The 21,664-nt window shown below is 41.2% G+C and overlaps 1 protein-coding gene across 1 annotated transcript in view; it reads left to right on the top strand.

Annotated features, from left to right (window-relative positions):
• FRMD4B (FERM domain containing 4B) overlaps positions 1-21,664 on the top strand; it is a 291,444-nt gene that overhangs the window by 84,355 nt on the left and 185,425 nt on the right. The gene's annotated exons all lie outside the window — the stretch shown is intronic.

The raw sequence follows: 21,664 nt of genomic DNA, 5'->3' as shown, positions 1-21,664 counted from the left end.
GGCCATCTGTCGAGTATACTTTGATTGGGAGTTCCTGCATGGCAGGGGGTTGGACTGACTGGCCCTTGTGGTCTCTTCCAACTCTATGATTCTATGAGATGTATGACAGCCTCAGTTTAGTCATCTTCACTTCTAGGGGAGAGTTCAGTCTTGATTTTCTTGAAGACCCTTTCATTTTTGAGCAGTCCATGGTATCCTGAGAATTCTTTTTCAGCACCAGATTTCAAAAGAGTTGATTTTCCTCCTGTCTGATTTCTTCACTGTCCACTTTTTATACTCATATACAGAAATTGGGAGTACTACTGTGTGGATGACTGTGGCTTTAATATCTAATTCTATATGTTAGTGCATTTCACCAAGTCTTTTTCTGATTTCCTGACTACATTCTCTATTTTGATTGCTGACTGAGACAAGATATAGAAAATCTTTATTTTAGTGCCTTCATTACCCACTTTACAGTTATCATTTCTGGTAATTATTTTTTTCCCTCAGTGTTCATTTGCAACCCTGCTTTAGTGCTGTCCTCCTTAAATCTCCTCCATAGTAATTCTAATTTTTTGCTATTTTCTACAAGTAATGTGGTGCTATCTGTGTATTGTAAATTGTTGATGTTTCTTCCCCCAATTTTGCACCTCTCCTCTAAATCTAATCCTGTTTGCCTTATGATTTGCATATAAATTAAGGAGTTATAGTGATAAAATGCATTCCTGTTTGCCCTCCACCTCCACCAATGGGAAACCATTATTTTTCCATGTTGTATTTTAACAGTGACTTCTTGTCCAGGATATAGGTTACAAATAAGGGCAGTTATAAATATAACAATAAAACTTTAATGTATATCCCGCTTTTTGTTACCACAATCAAAGCAGCATACAACTTTTAGATGTTGTGGCACTCACACTCCTATTAGAGCAAACCATAATTTTTCATGATTCAAAAAACTAAAGTTTTTGCTGTACTCTATAAAGCACAGGCTGATTTTCTTCTAATTTTTTTGGTGTGTTCTATTATCCAACATATGCTTGCGATATGATCCATAGTGCCTTTTCCTTTTATGAACCCAGCTTGAACATCTCATATTTTAAATTTCATGTTATAAAAGTCTTTCTTGTAGAATTTTGAGAATGACTGTGCAGAAACACGATTTAAAACTGGAAAATCCCATGTTGGGGGCATTGAGCATTAATCCGGCATTAACCTGCACAGAAAGTGGACGAAATTAGATGCTTTTTACTTTCGATATTTTCCCGAAAGTAAAAGAATTGGATAACAGTTGTGTCTTTATTCCAAACTGGACAGTTCAGTTGTAGATACAAGATGGTATCATTAGGAGACTTGCAGAGAGGACATTTCATATGTGGCTGTTTCTGTTCCATTTCTTATATGTGTATGTCACTGATATCTACAAGTTATCCCTCTGGAGTACTTATCATTTGTGGTAAAATAGCAGTATTCAGAGCTTTGCTTTGGATGATTCTATTCCCTGTAGGTTACACAATTTGCACTCTCCTAGTTGGGTAGAAACTCATAGATGTGACAATCTGTTTATGTGAAAAATGCATGTGTAAGCAATACACTGCCACAGAAAAATCACAAGGGAAGGGTTAAGGAAATGTAAAGAACCCCACTTCCTGGTAGCTGCAGGTAATGTATTTCATGACTGCAGAGCAGTGAGTCTGCTCTGGGTTTTATTCAAAACCCAAAGGAGTTATTCAAGCTTCTCTCCCTATTGGCGGTGGGTAGTGTACAGCATGTTGGATATATCCTTTAAAAGTATGACAAAACCTCTGAACAGAATCACTGTCTCCACTGACATGGAATTCACTACCCATCCACTTTTGATTTGTCACTTCAGATTGTATATTGTGGGTGGGTGGGGCGGCCATACTGCATGTACTTTTACATATTCCCTCACATAACAAAGCTCAAAATGGCAGATAATTTTTCTTTCTAGTTTTCATAGCTTGAGAGTCTCTACAAAAGTACTATAGTTTTCCTTCCACTTCAGTCTCGTCCTTCCATTTGATTTGTTTGTCATGGCCACTAGAGGGAGCCTTATGAGTAGAATCTTTGCTTTGCATTATGATGTTTAGGATAATACAGTACCAAGTAAATCCTTCTAGCAACACCTGTTCTCCAAGTAGTACCCATTTTCCCTGGATTCCTTTTAATAGATGAGAACTTTTTCTCCAGCTTCGGATCCCACAGAATGTACTTTGTTTCCATTCTTCTCACCTAATTAGAATGCAGTGGATCTCCTTAATTTCAAAAGCTGTGACTTCAGAGGGTCAGATCTGGCAGGATCTCTGAAGCTTGAAAGAAGGCACTTCAGCTTTTTAGTATCTTCCATGGATGTTTATTTTGAAATGAAGAGAGTTGCTGCTGTCCATATACATTTTAGATGTGTCTAAGTTGGACAATCTGAACCAGATTAATATATTTGCATGATATTTATTTAAAAACTGAATTGCTATGACTCATTCAATATATTTTTGAATGAACAGTAGTTCCCATTTTGTTTTGTATTCATGTGGTAGCCATTGGATTATTTATATCCCTCTGAGTCAGGAGTGAGTGATGTATGGCTCTGTGTGATCCCAACCTGCCCTGGGTTTCCCCCACCCCTACAAAATTTGCAACCTCAGAAGGAGTTAACTAAATCAAGGGTTTTTCTTTACACAAGCTGTGCATTTTTGTGCACCTTGTTTGTAAGTAAAATCATGTGCCTGAAAACCTCTCAGAAGTATCATTTGATGCCTTTGCATCTATCTGAGTTGACATCTGAAGTGATGGATCCAGGAGCACCCCCCAAGCTGCAAACACAATCCTTTAGGGGAAGTGTGACCCTGTCCAGGATCGGTTGACTTTTATACCTAGAGAAGGGCCGACCTTTTCTCCACATCCCATATCTCATTTACATTATTCTTTCATTTAATCTTCTGTCAACTGCTTTTTATGTGCCTAAGAGAAAGATGAACACATACATACATGAAGATATGAAAATGTCTCCTCCTCCACTCCCATGATCAACATGGCAGCAATCTCAATATGAAATACTGTCTTGCCTGGAAATTAAACAGCTGGTATTCACATTCTCCTTTATGACAAACAAACAGCTGGAAAATTCTCTTCCGAAATATTCTCCGGACATGTAGCATCATCAAGCACTATTCATTAGATCTGGCATTATGAACATTATCTCCCATATGCCAGAGAATAACTTAGCTGTTTCCTACTCACCACTAAACAACGTCCCGAATGTCTAATATGCTGGTGACAGTTGTCTTGCTCTGATGGAAGAAAACATTCATACAGTACTTATCTTCTCAATGGCACACAGAAAGGAGCATAAACGACAAGACTCCTTGCTAATGTTACCAGGAGATATGTACCTTACTGAGCAACAGATGGTATTCTTCCATGGTCCTTCCTAATGGACAGTAGATGCATAACTCCAAAGTGAAGACATACCAAACGATTCACATTCAAATTGAGAATGTTACTATGGGAAATTCTATTTGTCTGTTTTGTGCAAACTATTTTGTGAGTGTTCTCTCTCCTCCCTGCTCTCCCCTTGCATCTCTCTCTCTTTTTATACTCATTGTACTATATCAGAGGTAGGTAATTTGCAGATCCTGAACCTCACAATTTAAAATATACAGTACTGTGATTTTAGGTTAGTTTTGTCTCCAGGTGTGTGAACATGCAAAAAACCTCATCTCCCCCCCCCCCCCCCCGCCAAAAGCACCTGTTGCCAATTTGAGAAGAACTTCCAAGGAAAATACAAGTATTTGGACTTGTTACGGGGGTGTGGGGATCTGGAGGGGAAATTAATTCTTGCCCCAAATACAGTTGCTTACCTAGCTTCAGATGGAAACATTTGCATTTCATATTTCCAAAAACACGTTTTCCCACAGTAGTACCCTACTTTGGAAGGCTGACTTGACTGGAACATTCTTGAATTTCAGAAGAGCATAGAAGACTTGCTGTCTACTTTATACCACTTCTTTCTTTAATTAAGCATTTTTATGGCCCGTTACACACGGGCACCCTAGGATGGACTCAGTCCGTGCTAGGGTTAGAAAGGGGCGTCTCTTCCAGATGCCCCTAACCCTACCACGGACTGAGTCCATAACAAATGGCGGTGGCCGTTCCACACGGCCGCCGCCATCTTGACGTAGCAACTAGAGCCTCGCAACGTCTCTTCTGGGACCCAGGAAGGAGCGCGATTTTCATGCTCCTTCTCTGCAGCGTCCAGGAGACATGCCGTTTGGCTGCTGTGGGTCTCGGACGCTGCAACCGGTGGCGGCGGCAGACCGCCGCTTCTTGGCAGTCTGTAACGGGCCAAAGTCACCTTATATTCTGTTTATACTTCCAAGAGGTGTATATCCCTTAAATCAGGAATGGGCAACTGAAGTGATTCTAGGGGCCAATATTCATTGATGTTAGGTAGTGCAGAGGCCTTTGTTGTCTACTGAAAGCATCTGAGGTTCTCTATTGGAAAGTCTCCCCACCAAAAAAGGGCCATCTGAGAAGTCTGGGAGTTAAGAGCTGCAGAAATTGCTAGGGAGAAGACATGTGGCCCCGGTACTGTCCACACTGCCTTGAATTGTGACATAAAAAGATCAAATCCAGCTTTTTGCTTAAACTAGTGCAGACTCAATGAATCAGTAAGTACTGGATAAGTCAACATGTAGGTAAATTTCAGTAACTGAATGGGTTTACTTTACCTGGGACTAACATTTGATTCAGTCCAATTAATCTACATCTAAATGCATTAATCCTTAAAAACAAACCCAGGTTAAAAATGTTCAGGTGAACAAAAATGTTTTATAGACATTCCACTTACCTCACATTTTGTCACCTGTGGTAAGTCCAAGCCCTACTGGGGTTGGACTCGGGGGTCAAAGGGAGGGCTCAGTCAGTTCCAAGGAGAGAATGATCCAGTGCTTGGTCCTCGATTGGTCTGGTGCCTAACATAGTTTCTCACCACAGCCCATGTAACTTTTGTTCACTACAGCAAGTGAATTACCATTTTCTTCCTGTTCAGATGGGTATCCTTCTCTGCATTCATTTATATGAGCTGTGGCAAGTTCTGGATGGAGTACTTTGCGTAGTAGGAGAGAACCAGGTCAGAGTTACTTTAGCTTGACCCACATGGATGGTTGGCAGGGAGCTTTGAAATGGAAATTTGCCTTCCTGTGAGTGACTTTTGATAACTGTCAAGCATCCTCATCCTGCTCCAAATGGCTTCCTCTGACAGGCCCAGCTCACCTTATGTTCTCTCTAAGGAGAACATGATCTATTGGCAGAAGAAAGCTCAGATCTGCAGCTAAATAAGTTGGCCAGACAAGTAGCTTTATACTAATGGCATTATAATGATACTCTAATGATACAACCACCTCAAATGCAGTGCGGATCTGTGATTTCACTAGTGTGGGCAATGCCTCCACTAGTGCAGATCACAGCTATTCCATCACAGTGTGTTCACAGTTGTAGCCAGTACATCACCTGTCAGTTGCCCTGTATGTAGGCTGATCCCTGGATTGTAGACATTCAGACTGCTGCCAGAACCATACCTGAAGCCTTACCGGCTTGGTAGATCCTGCCAGAGCTTGTGCTCTACTGACATAGCCTTCAAGACCTTGGGATCACTGAAGAAGCAGCAGAGTAGGACATTGTAAAGCAAAAGTAGCAGTGTGATATATTGATTTAACTAAAAGGGATACTGTGATTCTGGAAAAGGTACAGGAAAGGGTAACTGATATGGCCAAGAGACTGGCCCAACTGCCTTGCAAGGGAAGGGTACTGGGCTTAGGGCAAAAAAAGTGAGTAAAGACTGTACTTGCATAACGGAGGGATGTGACACTTGAGGGTATTAAAAGCAGAACTTGGAAAAGTTATTTTTTGGACTAGAATTCCTAGAAATAGAATGGCTACTGGCTGAGTAATTCTGGGAACTGCAGTCAAAAAGGCCATCTTTCAAAGCATTGTTTAAAAATATGTAAAGTTTTCCAATAGTCCAAATTATAGAATTGCCATTCTTTTAATATAATCTGTGAGTGCCATATTACACAGGTTAGTATGGCACAACAATGTATTTTTTTCTTCTGAACATTTAGGATTACTTTTTTTTAATACTTTCATTTTCATCATAATCCAGAAGCAGGTCTTTTTTGTTATGTGCTTTCAGGTTGCTTCCAATTTACTGTGATCCCAAGGTGACCTTATCATGGGGTTTTCTTGGTTAGATTTGTTAAGAGGAGATTTACCTGTGTCTTTCTCTGAGGTTATCAGTAGGTTTCTATGACTGGGTAGGGATTTGAATCCTGGTCTCCAGAGTCAATGTTCAAACCACTACATTCTTTCAAAATGGCCTCTATTTTATGACATTATAATGAGATTTCCTTAATGAAAAACATGGCAAACATTGGCCATAGAAAAGGAAAGCATCAGGACAAATAAAAACAACTGAGAACTAATCACTCCATCCCCAGTGGCAATGAAAGTACAGTAAGCCATACATGGTCTGTGTTTCATGCCGAAACCAGAGAGCAGAGTTGTTCCCTCTTGTGTGTGACCCCCACCTGTCCCTTCTTCAGCTTACTCTGATGGGCTGATCTGAGCTTGTTTCCTTTCCCTCCCCTCTTTTTGGTGTGGCCCCAATTCCTCCCTTTCCTTGTCCTCTCCCTCGGCTGACTCAGCTATGCTACAACAATGAATGTGGGCCGTGCTGCCCCCCCCCCCCACCTTTAGGATTTCCTTTTCTAACATCCTTTCTCACTGTTTGTGGAAATGTATGTTTTACGTTTCCAAAGGCCACCATTCACAGTAGGTCAAGCTATTATTAATGTCAATCCATCGCTTTACAGGACTGATCTGATTCTCCATTATTATTGTTGTTGTCATTTTTAAAATAGCATTTTAAGCTAATATTCTGGCCTACTAGTGAATCTACTTCTAAAAGAGCAAAATATGAAATTTAACCTTAACTTAAAATATGAAGCACCTAGACAGAGGCACTTCTGGTCATTTGAAAGACAGGTCTGGGAATAGGGATTCAGCTGGAAGTGGTTACATTCCCACTTAAGATACAGGTTCTCCATTTGTCTGTATCCCCTGATTCAGCTCTGAACCTGGATACCTAGCTTTGTGCAGTGGCCAGGAGTGCTTCTGCACACTTAAATCTAGTGCACCAGTAGTGCCCATTCCTGGAGATATCTGATCTGACTGTGGTGAAACATGCCTTGATTACATTGCTTTTGAATTACTGTAACATACTTTACATTATTCTAATGTGGATTATTATAATGCTCTTAACATTACTGTAACATGCCTGTGAAAAGTGCTCTGAAATCTCTCTTGGCCCAAAGAACTGCAGCTAGATTGTTAATTGGGGCTGGTTCCAGGGTGCACACAACTCCTGTGTTGCAGCAGTTCCACTGGTAGTTTCTGTGTATAATTCAAAGTACTGATTATGATCTGTAAGACCTGGCATGATTCAAATGTTACTTGTTCCTATATTAGCCTGTGCAAGGTCCAAAATCTGTGGGGAGGCCTGTCTCTTAGTGTGCATCTACACTGTAGAAATAATGCATTTTGACACCACTTTAAATGCTGTAGCTTCATCCTGTAGAATCCTGGGATTTATAGTTATAGTCTTTGGCAGTCTCTGCCAAAGAATTCAGGTGCCTCTCAGTACCCAAGGTTCTGAAAGATAAAGCTGTGGCCATTATAGTGGTGTCAAACTGCATAATTTCTACAGCGTAGATGTAGTCTCAGTCTAACTCCCCTTTCAGGCATATTTGATGGGCATAAAGGAGAGGGTCTTCTTGGTGGCTGCTCTCAGACTTTGAAACTCCCTCCCTGTGGAGGCTAGGATGGCTCCCTTTTTTCTTCTTTCAACATGAAATTTCTTTCAAGCTTTTAGGAATTGTCAGCAATGGGCTTATAATGGTGTGCTGCCTTGTTGATTTTAAATTTTCTGTTATTAATGGATTGTTAAACGGTTTTAATTGTATAAATTGTTTAATTGCATTTTAAAGTAACTTTTATCTGTTTTACTTATATTTTTCATCTGTTTGGTTTTAATATTTTGTAAGATATCATAGGGGAAATGGTGGGAGATAAATGAATGTATAAGCCAACAAGAGTAATATGAAATACTAGCTGCTGTCTATTCCAAGTTTCATATGTCTTTAGCACCAAGGCAAAAATCAAAAGACCTGACGTCGGGTGTCATTGTCCCTGCCCCACATTTTAGAAAAAATAATAATTAAGAGGCTGGGCTTTCCTGCTATTCACATCTTTTTATTTGGTAATGGAAGGAAACCTAACCCTCTGTGAACTGTTTAGTTTTGAGAAATATGTTCTCTCTTCCTGCCTGCCCTACAGTATTAGGAAAATGATGACCAATTGTGGTGGCACACTGGTGCCATTCTTCGGCAGTTCTTATAACCTATCAACTCTTGTGTTTGAGTCTATATTTATTTTATTGCAGAGCACACCAATAATTATTTTTGTAGGACCCAAGATTTGTTAAATTAATGTGGAAAGAGTTTCAAGGCCCTTACCACAGATCTAGACAGATAAAATATGGATGTAATTAAGATACAGAATGCAAGATATTTGTCAAAGTAGAAAAATGTGAGGAAAGTGCAGGCTGCACTTTCAAAACTTAGCTCATTTGTGATAGCCTGACAAACATTCATTATTCCAGGGATTCATTAATAACACAGAACATTAATTGTCTTTGTTATTCTTAAAACCATGTTGGTACATAAGTCATACTGTGGTACATGGCAGGTGTAAAATGTGGACATTTTCCTAGCCATAATCTCAGTATATCACAGAAGCCTTAAGTTTAGAGAAATGAGAAAGTATTGGCTACTCTGTGGTTGGGCCAGGGAATGTTTGCTCACATTCCAATAGCTAAGGAGTTAAATGGCAATATGAAAGATGTAAGCTGTAGAGCCTGACTGTATCCTGTTGGTAGGAAGAAAACCGGCAGCACTTCAAGGTGGATAGCTTGATGGAGTACATAAGAATTGTATGAACAGATTGGGACGAGGAGCAGAAACATGGAGTGGATTTGAATGCATTGGAGTGCACTATGAAAGGAAAAGATTTTGAAGATGTGGGCAAAAAGGCAGAAGGAAGACTATTAGGGGTAAAACTCAGCCCAAGTCTTGTAGCATAGGAACTGAATCCAAATGATGGGGGCACAGCACAAACTCTGCATCTTTGTCTGTGAACCAAATAGTTTGGGTGGATAAATAGTTCCTTACCATACTGAGATTAAACACTACAAATTTACTCAAGGCGTCTGAGTCCCTCTGGAAAACAAATCACTTGAATGCTTCCTCTTAATGGAAAATTTTATGTAAGCACAATTTTAAATGAGCTGGCTATATAGCTCTTGGCATTCCTAATTGGAGACAGCATGTGTCAGGGTTGTAGAAAACTGCTTCTACTATTATTTCCTGGGGGGGGGGGGAGAAGACTACATTGCCCTGGATTGCCAAGCTGGCTTTTCAGTATAGTGTTTCTGTGAAAAAATAAACCTGATCCAAAATCAGCAAGAACAATATACTAATCATGTGGTCATGGGGGATGTGTTCAGATATTTATTGCCTGTAATCCCGGTGGTTATATATAGGCTAAAGGCACATTAAGACTTTGAAAGAACTCTACAAAGGATTGTTACCCTAAATGTGTAGGGCTTTTAGGCTCTCCACAAGCAGTTGCAATCTATCTTTAATTATTTTGAGTAATACTCAGCTTGGCTTTGTGAGAAAAGGGTAATGTATACAGAAGCACAAACCATATCGGTAATCACTGGTGGAGACTGCAGGCTTGGGAAATGACATAAACCTTTATTAAAGTGAGTGTGAAGATGCACACACATAAAGATAATCCTTCAAATAATCTATATGCAGAGCTAATTTTAAATGGAAAATGAAAGGGGATAGCTAGACATTAGAGTTGGATAAGGCAATAGCTACCTCTCTTGCACAGAGGAAGGTTCATGGAGAGGGTAGGCCAATGCCATCAAGCCTATCCTTAAGATACAGATCCCTCCATCTGTCCATCTGCCATGGTCCAGGACTCAGAGGGAGAGAAGAATGCTGGACCTGATTCCCTTCCCCTCAACCATTCCCTTCTCCTTCTGTGTCGTGTCTTCTTAGATTGTAAGCATGAAGGCAGGGATCCGTCTAATTAAATGATTTTATGTACAGTGCTGTGTAAATTTACAGCACTATATATAATAATAATAATAAAGCTGGGAAGTATGGAGACCAAAGTTATGAGGCTTGAGGATGCAGGTTATGGGAGGCAGAAGAAAACAGACAAAGAACTCAGACTGAGGCCTGAGGGCAACAATCACTGTACATGCAGAGGATGGGACAGAGTGACTGCAACAAAAAAAGGTACATTTTGGGATACCCTCAAAGCCAACCTCAATCCATAGAGGCTCTGTGAGAAACCAAAAGCATGATTGCTTTTCAATGGAAGTTAAAATGTTTTCCAAAGTGGAAACATTTCACCCAGAAAGGGACCCAAGGCAGCTTACAAGATAACAACATCTAAAAACGAAACTTCAGTGTAAAATTTAAAACAATTAAAATCCTCTCTTTGAAACAATATAAAATTCACAATAAACATACCAAGTTAAAAATGTCACTAAAATACATACCCCATATAAATCACCTCTCTTGATAACACGTTAAAAAGCTTCCTTGAATAAAAATGTTTTTGCTTGCCAGCAGAAAGCAAGCAGACAGGAGGCCAGCCTAGCCCCTAGGAAGGACATTCCAGAGGGTGGGAGTAGCCACTGAGAAGGCTGATATCTGTAAGAAGAGAGGGATTGATTTTGATTGATGATGCTTCATGGCCTTTACAACAACTAGACAAGATCTGGGACCCTCAGGAATGAGAGGAAGGAAGGAAGGGTAGAAAAATGGAGAACCTATTATTATTATTATTATTATTATTATTATTATTAACCTTTATTTATAAAGCGCTGTAAATTTACACAGCGCTGTACATACAATCTTTTTAATTAGATGGTTCCCTGCCCTCAGGCTTACAATCTAAAAAGACATGACATAAAAGGAGAAGGGAAAGGCGGTGGGGCTAGTAGGCTAATACATATAAAGTACATAGCAATACAGGAAATGGTTCGATAAAACAGGCATCAAAAGAACATCAAATAGCAAGCTACAATTATGCAATGCCTGGGAATGCTTCTCTGAACAGGATGGTCTTCAACTCTGTTTTGAAGCTGGTTAAAGAAGTGATGGCCCTTGGTCGTGGGGGAAGAAGGTTCCAGGAGTGAGAGGCAACAAGTGAAAAGGGGCGAATCCAGGATGGGGCAGAGGAAATCCTGGGCTGAGACAGCAGACCTTGACTACCAGAATGGAGGGCCCGAGTGGGATGGTGAGGAGAAAGAAGGTCTAATAAGTAAGGAGGGGCCAGCCCATGGAGGGCTTTAAACGTCGACAGCAGGAGCTTGTACTGAATATGGAAAGGGAGGGGGAGCCAGTGAAGGGATGCCAACACAGGAGAGATGTGGTCAGAGCGGTGGGCAGATGTGGTAATGTGTGCAGCTGAATGCTGGACAGAGATTAAAGGACGGAGGTGAGAAAGAGGAAGCCCAGCCAGGAGGACATTACAGTAATCAAGTCGTGAGATCACTAGGGCATGGACCAGGATCTTGGCAGTAGAGGCAGAGAGATATGGTCGGATTTTAGCAATATTGTACAAAAAGAATTGACAAGCCTTGGCTGTGGTCTGGATCTGAGGGATACATGACAGAGAAGAATCAAAGATGAAACCAAAACTGCGGGCTTGCTGGACTGGTTGAATGGAAATGTTGTCCACAGAGACAGAAAAGGAGTGTTGAAGGGGGGGCTTAGGAGGAAAGACAAGAAGCTCCATCTTGGACATGTTGAGCTTCAAACGCCGATGGTGCATCCACTGCGAGACAGCTGTGAGACATGATGAAACTTGCTGTTCAAGCCTTGGAGAAAGGTCGGGGGTGGAAAGATACAACTGGGTGTCATCGGCATACAGATGGTAGGAAAAAACCAAAAGAGCTAATGAGTTTACCTAAGAACAGTGTGTAGAGAGAAAACAGAAGGGGACCCAGAACAGAGCCCTGGGGAACTCCAACAGATAAGGGAAAAGGAGAAGTCTGACTGCCAGCAACCACTGCAAAAGATCTGCCAGACAAATAAGATTGAAACCAGTCAAGAACAGAGTCTGAGAACCCAAAAAAACCTTAAAAATATCCTGCTGGATCAGTTCAAAGGCCCGTCCAGTTCAACATTCTGCTTAAACATTGGTTAGCCAAATACCCACAAGAAGCCCACAAAGTGGGCAGAAGGACAATATCACATTCCTATTCCATAGCATATGAAAATCTTCCAGATCATATTTTCTACTGATTTCTTTTCAAACCTTGTCATGAATATGGCTTGCTTTTAGTTGAATCATCCTTAGAGCCTTACTATGGAGATGAGTGTTCAGTTGTTCAGTGCAAGCTGAGTCATTTTCTCTTCCATTGTCAAATGGCCTAGATTATGCTGAGGTCTGATTTCTAGATGTTTGATGCACATCAGAGTGGCATTTCTGCCAGTTCTAATCTGCTCTAATAAACAGTGTCTATTGATTCCCTGCCTCGCCAAATCTTAGATCATTGTTGACTTTCTTTTGTCCTAGCCTGCCAAACATTAATTGTGCCAGTACTTCATTAATTAAAAAAAGGAACCTTCATTGCTTTTATTATTCTTAAAAAACCTCTTGGTTCATAATATGATAGGCTTTGCAAACACCATTTGGGAGATGTTAAATGTGGTCCTATTCCTATTGTATTCAAAATCCACTGTCAGTTTATAGTTTCCTGTAATCAAAATGCATAACTATAACTTTTCTCTGAGTCACAGCATATTCTGGTCTTACTATAGAAACAACAAAGGTCTTGTGGCACCTTAAACACTGACACATCTCTTCTGGCTCAGGCTTTGAGGACCAGATGCATGAAATGTTATCCTTAGATGGCAGATAAAAATACACACCACAGAGAGCAAAAATAGTGAACAGTGGTGTATATGTGTTTATTCATTTCCAAGGCCATCCTACTGTTAGAAAAAATTAGACAGAGCTACTTGAAGAAGTCGGTTTGGGATGTCAAAAAAAGGTAGCAAATTGTTAGTTCTCTTTTTATGTTATTGTATTATTGTATTACACAGTTATTATCCCAGATCAAGGAAGAGTAGAGATGTTTGAGAGATTTTCTGCCTCATGTACAAAATTATGTGCTGGTTTCAAGTACCCCATACCTTCAGCTGAGTATATGAAGGAGACATCACTTACTGCTACTCTACAGGCAGCAAAGTATCTGAGCTTGGACATAGCCCTTTGGACTATGCCTCCCATTTGAGGATTGCTTCATGTATTTGATGAATTGGGCTCTAAAAAGGCCACAATAAATCTCTGGTGCTTTCAGATGCCATTTAGTTGTGTATACTGCAGTAGACTAACATAACTATCTCTCTAACAGTTGCTCCAAATGTCAAGAATTTTTTTTTTAAGCCTGAGTTTAGCTGAGCCTATTTCCTGAATGACAGTCTCCAAACTATTGTGTTGATAGATGGACTGACAATTGCTGCGTACTGGCCATGCTGACTGGGGGATTCTGGGAGCTGTAATCCAAAAAGGGATATTTCCAAACTCTGCTGCTAGGAGTATGTAACCTGGGAGCTTGTCTTCTTTTTGTCTGTAGAGAACATCCTGCTTGTCTCTCTCATCTATGGAACAATACAGTTTATCCATGCATATGTCTGATGGCTATGTGATTAACAGTTTCAGAAGAACCTCCTCTCCTTCAGCAAGAGACCCATCACAGAGAGCAAAGACAGCTTAGCCTTGCCATGGTTGGTGCTGGGTGGAGTTTTCCCGGGGGTTAAAAACTTTGAGGAAGCATGCTATAGGTTAATGCTCTGGAACAAGATACAGCTTTGAACTCTCATAAAGATAAACAAAATGCCATAAAATAGGTGTGAGATGACTATCTCAGCTTCCCAGTAGGGAGCTGTTCTCTGCATACTGTTTGGATCACTTGCATTTCTGTTCCCAGTTTCCACAGATTTAATGAAGCTGTAAAATAATAATAATTGCCGACTCAGGATAGCTCTTGGGCTCCAATCATTTTATTTCAGCCATGAAAACAATTCATGCAGATATAATTACCTGGCTTCTCTCCTTTCCCTTTTATATTTTAAGCATCTCCCAAATGCCAAGGACACCTCCTGCTGTCTCAGATGTTCCCTGCTGGGCACAAAGGACCCCTGGTAGGACCATCTCCTGTTGCCAAGCCCTTTGAGGTTATTTCACAGTGACTTATCAGAGGGATCATCAGAGAAACCTTAATCAGAAGTTAGCTGGAGGCAATTGGAGAGGATTAGAAAATTAACAGAAACCTGCTAAACCTAACCAGTTCAAAGTGCAAATACAGTTTGAATTTCATTTGTTTATGGCCCTAAATGTGGGAAGGAACATTTCCAAACTCTGTGGCTAGGAATATGTAACCTAGGAGCATGTCTCCTTTTTGTCTGTAGAGAGCATCTTGCTTGTCTCTGTTATCTCTGGGACAAAACAGTCTAGCCATACGTATACCTGCTGACAAAGTGGCAAGGCCGGTAGATTTCCAGATTTGCTGGTGTTACCCAAAATGCTGGGGTCCCAGGAGGACACCCACAAAAAAAAAAAATTAATACAGGCATTTTAAAAGCTCAGTTGAAAGCATATCTCGGGTGGAACAACAGTCAGCCTTTGTGTAATGGTTCCAAACCACACAGAACTCTAGAGGCAATTCCAAATAAGGTTTCTTAGTTTTATTAGTAAAATAATCAACACATGCACACACACACACATACAGAGAGAGAGAGAGTGTGTGTGTCTCATGTACACACACAAGAATTAACAAAGCAAAGTTGGGAGAAATAGAATCATAGAATCGTAGAGTTGGAAGAGACCACTAGGGCCATCCAGTCCAACCCCGTGCCATGCAGGAAATCCAAATCAAAGCATCCCTGACAGATGGCCATCCAGCCTCTGTTTAAAGACCTCCAAGGAAGGAGACTCTATCACCCTCCGAGGGAGTGCATTCCACTGTCGAACAGCCCTTACTGTCAGGAAGTTCCTCCTAATGTTGAGGTGGAATCTTTTCCTGTAGCTTGCATCCATTGTTCTGGGTTCTGTTCTCTGGAGCAAAAGAAAACAAGCTTGTTCCCTCCTCAATATGACATCCCTTCAAATATTTAAACAGGGCTATCATATCACCTCCTAACCTTCTTTTCTCCAGGCTAAACATCCCCAGCTCCCTAAGTCATTCCTCATAGGGCATGGTTTCCAGACCCTTCACCATTTTTGTCGCCCTCCTTTGGACAAGCTCCAGTTTCGCAATGTCCTTTCTGAATAGTGACTTTGAAGGTTGCTAAGAGGCAATACTGCCTTTCCTGAAGCATAGTTCCAATCTGGGGGTGTGCCGAATACAAGAGAAGACTGAGAAAATGTTCTGGCATCTATATCCCAAACAAAGGAAAACTCCTTCCACAGAGAAGCTACCTTTTGTTCGTATTTGTACGGCTACCTCAGTTCAGAAACGTATCATCGCCCTCCATTGAGAATAGATTATGCTGAGGTCAGTCTTGTGTAACCTTATTGTGGTGGATGCCCTTGCTAGAGCCAACCAGTTTTCCAAATATGGTCTGGCTTGGTTTTATGCAGTGGGGGTGCCTCTTAGGCTGACCACCTCAGCATCCATTTTTATATGAAACTGATATCAAATATGAAAGGAGTGTGGTCTTACCCTGGAGTAACACTGGCCTGTATCCTGCCAGAGTGGAGTAGTGGTTTGAGCATTGGATTATGGCCTGGAACCAGAGTTCAAATACCCGCTTGGCCATGGAAACCCACTGGATGACCGTGGGGAAGTCACCCTCTCTCAGCCTCAGAGGAAGGCACTTGCAAAAAAAAACCTTGAATGAATCTTGCCAAGAAAACCTCACAGTAGCTTTAGGGTTGTCATAAGTTAGAAACAATTTGAAGGCACACAACAATAAGCTGGCATGGATGGAGCGGGAGGACTGATCTAACTTTAATTGCATAATTTGTGAAATAATAATAATAATAATAATAATAATAATAATAATAATATATTACCTGCCTCTCCCTGCAGATCAAGGCAGGGAACGCAACGCATCACATCATAACAATTAAAAGAGCATATAGAACCACCACGTATTAAAATCCATCAATAAATAATTTTAAAACAATCTGGATAGACCTGCCAGAACAAACTAGCCTTTACTGCCGATATCAGCTCAGACAGCATCTTGAGCTGACAGATCTCTTCCAGTAAGTCATTCCACAATCTGGAAGAAGACACACATTAGCCATATTTGTTTGAACTTACTTCTTTAATCAGAATATTAAACTTATTAAGAATTCCAGCTTCATACATTTTTAAATATTATATGTATTCCTGACATCTTTCCCCAGAGCTTTGCTGTTGATCCCTCAAAATTACACTAATTTCCATTGGGAGAAAAGGTACTTTATACCCTGTCTGCCTGTTTTTTTTTTACCGTCTTGCTTCCTACTATATCAGGGTATGCAAAGTGAAGCCTGTGGGCTACATGCCTGTTTTTTTTTTTTTTTAAACAAACCATTCCTCCTCCCCCAACAAAATTGCCACCAACTACTGTCTGGGGCTATGGGCGCATTTTTGCCATGGCCCTGGATTGCTCCTATGGCATTTTAAGCTCAGGAGAGGCTTCTTTAAAGCCTCTCATGGGGCTCATTCCCACTACAAAATAACCCAGTGCAGAAACTGGGTTATTTTGTGATCCAATCTCTCCAGGTCTGTTTACTCTGATTTTACTCCCCTTTGTCATTCATACTTGAGATGAGGGGAGGGAGAGGAAAAATGGCTGCCATAGAGAGAGGGGGAGGGGGAGGGAAAAAAAGGCAAACTCCTTCTGAATAAACCTTGCCAAGAAAACCCCACGGCAGACTTGAAGGTACACAACAACAACAACAACAATAGAGGAGGGGTGGTGGCATGGTGGGAAGGCTTGGGCCCCTGTGGCTCCTCCTTTACCTCCTACAGATGGGCTGCTCTCTGGTGCACCCCTCACCTTTTTGTCTATGGCAGCAGCAGCAGCAGTGCTCTGTCTCCCTCTCCTCCTCCTTGTCCTGACCCACTCTCAGCTGCCTCAACCGGAGAGCCCGACCAGAGTGCTCCCCAAAGGTGAGTTCTCAGGCCCCGATCCAGGTTTCTCTAGGGCCCAGCACCGAACCATCCTCAGCAGCATCAATTGGGGGGGGGGGGCTGGCAAAAGCACTGCTGGGTCCTCCTCCACCTTCTCCTCCTCTTCATCCCCTTCAACTGAGAGAGTGTGACATTCCCAGGGGCACCCAGTGGGTTTCCATGACCCAGCTGGGAAAAGCAGAGGAAGGAAGAGAAGGTGAAGCCACACTCTAAGGACTCTGGTGAGACTCCCAAATTGCCTTGGCTCTCTCTCCAAGGAGGAAAGGCTCTCAATTCCCTCCTTGCCGAGGGAAGGAAGGGAAGAAGGACCGCCCTGCCTGTCAGCCTTGGCTGAGCCCAAAGGGAACGCCGTAGGAGACGAGCCACCCAAGACAGTGCCCGCAAGAATGGCGCTAGAGCACTGGGGCTGGCTGAGAGAAGCTGGCAAGAGCTGGCACACACACACCCAATATGAATCCGACCCATTGTTCTCACTTTTTGAACACAGTTCAGATTTGGATCTTTTCAAAAGAACTGCCCAAAAACTAATGTCAGGAAAGAGCGGTTCTTTTGTGTTTGCCTCGCTTCATTTCAGTTGATATCAAGCGCAGTAGGATTTGAACCAGTTTCAAGTGGGAATGGCGGACACATAACCCAATCAGCAATTCACTTTAAACTCTAGCGGGAACAAGCCCATGAAGTGACTTCCCAGGACTTCCTGTTGGGGGGAGGCCTCTCCTGGGCCTAAAATGTCTAAAAACATGGCAAAAAATACCCCATACTACCTAGGGGCATTTGGGGGCAAAAATAGGTTTTTTTAAAAGGTCTCCTGGGGTGAAATGTTCCCTCCTTCAGCTTCTGACAGTTTCCCACCCAATTCTGAATGTCAAGGCAATAAAAATAAAAAGTCTCAAGATATCTGCATTTCTTTCCATCCTGTACTGTCTTGTTCTTCACCTCAGGCAGCGAAATATCTTGGAGTAGCCTTAAGAACCATCCTACTTTCCTAGTAAGTAGGCACAAAGAGGGCATGATCAGACGGACAGAAAAAGGGTTCTTTTTATTCATCATTAGTTATTTATTTTCTCCATTGGCATCTTGCCTTTTTCTCAGAATTGTGATTCAGTAGAGCTTACAAAACTGGAAACAGATATAGTTTTTTGTGAGTTTTTCGGGCTATGTGGCCATGTTCTAGGAGATTTTCTTCCGGATGTTTCGCCAGCATCTATGGCTGGCATCTTCAGAGAATGCTTGCCTGGAAAGGAGTTTTATACACACACACACACACACACACACACACACACACACACACACACTGTGAGCCTGGGAATGTAGGAGTGATTTGCATGTGTATTGTTCTGTTGCTGATGGCCGGCCTCAGGATGGGAGGCTAATGCAAAAGAGGATTAGTGTCTGCTAATTGGTGATCATTATCTGCTGGGAAAGCCCCTGACTCTGAATGGTTTCCCATTTGCATTTGCTGAGTCCTCATTTTGCTATCCTTCAGGACTGGTAGCCAAATTTTGTTCACTTTAGGGACTTCTTCTTTCCGGTTGAAATTATCCAGATGTTTGTGGATTTCAGTGGCTCCCAGCCTGAGGCCTGCTATCAGCAACAGAACAATATACATGCAAATCACTCCTGCATTCCCAGGCTCACACAGTGTGTGTGTGTGTGTGTGTGTGTACACACACACTTTCCAGGCAAGCATTCTCTGAAGATGCCAGCCACGGATGCTGGCGAAACATCAGGAAGAAAATCTCCTAGAACATGACCACATAGCCCAAAAAACCCACAAAAAACTATGGATGCCGGCCATGAAAGCCTTCGACTTCAGATATAGGTATATTAACATATAGGCAAAAACATACAAAGAGTGATTGCATTATATTTTTAAGAGTTATTTGTGTGAGAGGCAGAGTGGTGTGGTGATTTCAATGAAACAGATCCCCTGTGAATTGGAAGGGATGACTGTATGGCATTTTTGAACTTGTATTTCAGAACTTCCCAGCCAATATGGCCACTGGTCAGGGCTTTGGAGTCTCTGGGAGTTGACTTTAAAAAAAAAGTTACTTTTTCATGTTATTTAAGAAATCTTTGTTCTTTGGAAAAGTTTCCCCTAGTATTTTAATTCTAACAAAGCTGAACTTGATTTTCAAGTATAGGATCATGCATTCTTGCATCTGGTAGTTAAATTAATAAGCATCACACTTCAGGAAACCTACATTAAATACAGACAGGATCATTCTGTTGCCAGAGGCATCCACAATATTGGACTCTACTTTTATAAACCACATTAATCACTTTATTCCAAAAAGGTATTTTATAAATGTAGGAGATTTCCCATGTGTGCAAGCATTTAAATTTCTAGTCACACATGCCGTTGAGCCCCTGGTTGTCAATGAACTCATGCTGCCTGTGTTACTGTAGCTGAGCCAGTTGTACTTATGACTGCCAAGTATTAAGATTAGCCTGTGTTGGCTTTCAAGTTGAAAACATCAGTGTGGAAATTAAATTTTAGTTTTCCCTTTTAAAATTGAAATAGATCTTTGTTGGCCCCAGAAGTAAAAGGGGAGGGGGAGCAGTAATTGAAATTATACTTCCCTCATTTGTCTTACATATTTATATTTCAGCTGGAAAATGATTTGGCTGTTATGTACAGATGTCATAATGTGTGTGTTCTCCCACCTAGTTAGTTCTTTTTCTGAGAAGGCCTGTTGTCACAGTGCAGATGTTCATCTTCATTCTTACTGAAATTCAGGAAGCAAGAACATGGTTGAAACCAATAAATGTTGAAATGGTCTTTGGAATTGGAAGAGTTCCATTGTTGGAATAATTGCTGTTCTATCTTCCAAGATCACAAAGATTCTTAAAAGCCAAGGGTGCAAAAAAGTTTTTGTTCAGTATCTACAGATACTACAGTGGGACAAGATCCTTATTCAGTTCTAGCAGAGCAGAAAGCCCCACTGATGTAGTTATTTTATAACCTCTGCCATACACTGCCTCTACTTAGAACCAACCTTGTTTCTACAATGCCTGGCTTTGAGGTGGTCATTAAAGCCTAAGCACTAGGGGAGAGGGTGACTTTGGAAAGTGGGAAGATGGCTTAATATATAGGAGCCAAAGTGCTAGAAATAGGAGCCAATGTGCTTCCCATGGTGCCTTAGCTCCAAGAACTTTTTCTTCAGGCACTGAAGAAATGGCCAATTCTATATAGACCTCACCTCTGGTGGAAAGTGTATTCTGTGCATCTGGTGGGGATATTATTTGCATGCTGTGTGCCAAAGTCATCTGAATCTTAATGCATTAATGAATTCCATGAAAGTTTTTGTGGCTTTAGAATATAATTGGGAAAGCACTCTCATTTTATCGTTTCTAGTGTGAAGTTTTAGATGGTCACTGAATTTAAGTAAACATCTTTGGGAGATTATAAGATTGGTCTGCCAGCTTTTGTTTCACCAGTATTTTCTAACAGAGATAATCTCAAATGTGCATAAATCTGACCTTTGCCAGTGATGCAGTCTTTTTAAAGAGACATTTTATTAATTTAATAAATCTTCCTATTATACTGTACACTGACAGTGAGATAGGTATCATCCGTAGCAATGAGGTTCAAATGTACCAGTAAGTCATTGGCTATATGTCCATGCTTACTGTTTTACTAAATACAGATTCAGTTAAAGGTATAGGAACTTTTTCCAGTTTTCAGTCTGGCATCCCTAGTTATGACCTACTGTTATCATCTGTATTGTAGTTTCCACAGCTCTTTCTTTTATCTTCATGTTAAGCCTTAGTTTGTCTGCTCTGTTGCTCTGTTCAGAGGATTTTTTCAAGCCAGCAGCTCCAGTCTATACATAAGAATTGATAGTGTATGTCCAAGGGGATCCCTATAGTGTCTCCATCCCTCTGCCAATCCAAAGAAAATTTGGCATAGAAAATGACAATTTGCACAAGATGTGTGTGTGTGTGGACAGCTTGTCTTAGTTTCAACTTCTGCCAGCAAATTGCCTATAAAACTAAGAGGTACTGTTTTCTGGCACTGACAATGTAATTCTCAGAAGGACTGGCCTTGGCTAATTTTATACCAACTGAGGCAAGCCTGGGAGTCTCTTGTGGGCTATTATTTCACCATTGTTTATTTACTGTGGTCCACATGGTGAAAGGCTCAGGCTTTGTGAGTCTCTTCTGTTTTTCTCATGTTGTGCATGCTATATTAATAGGATTACAGTTAGTTTAGTGGAGAATTAAAGCCACAGTCCCTTTTAACTAGTAAGACAACATTCATCTCCGAAGTGTTGTATAATAACCGAAATACAAGATGGGCAAGAAGCATTCAGTGGCATATTA

This window comes from Sceloporus undulatus, chromosome 2, assembly GCF_019175285.1.
Source record: "Sceloporus undulatus isolate JIND9_A2432 ecotype Alabama chromosome 2, SceUnd_v1.1, whole genome shotgun sequence".
Taxonomy (NCBI): domain Eukaryota; kingdom Metazoa; phylum Chordata; class Lepidosauria; order Squamata; family Phrynosomatidae; genus Sceloporus; species Sceloporus undulatus.
Note: the sequence above shows the minus strand (reverse complement) of the source record. Positions and strands in the feature narration are given on the sequence as shown.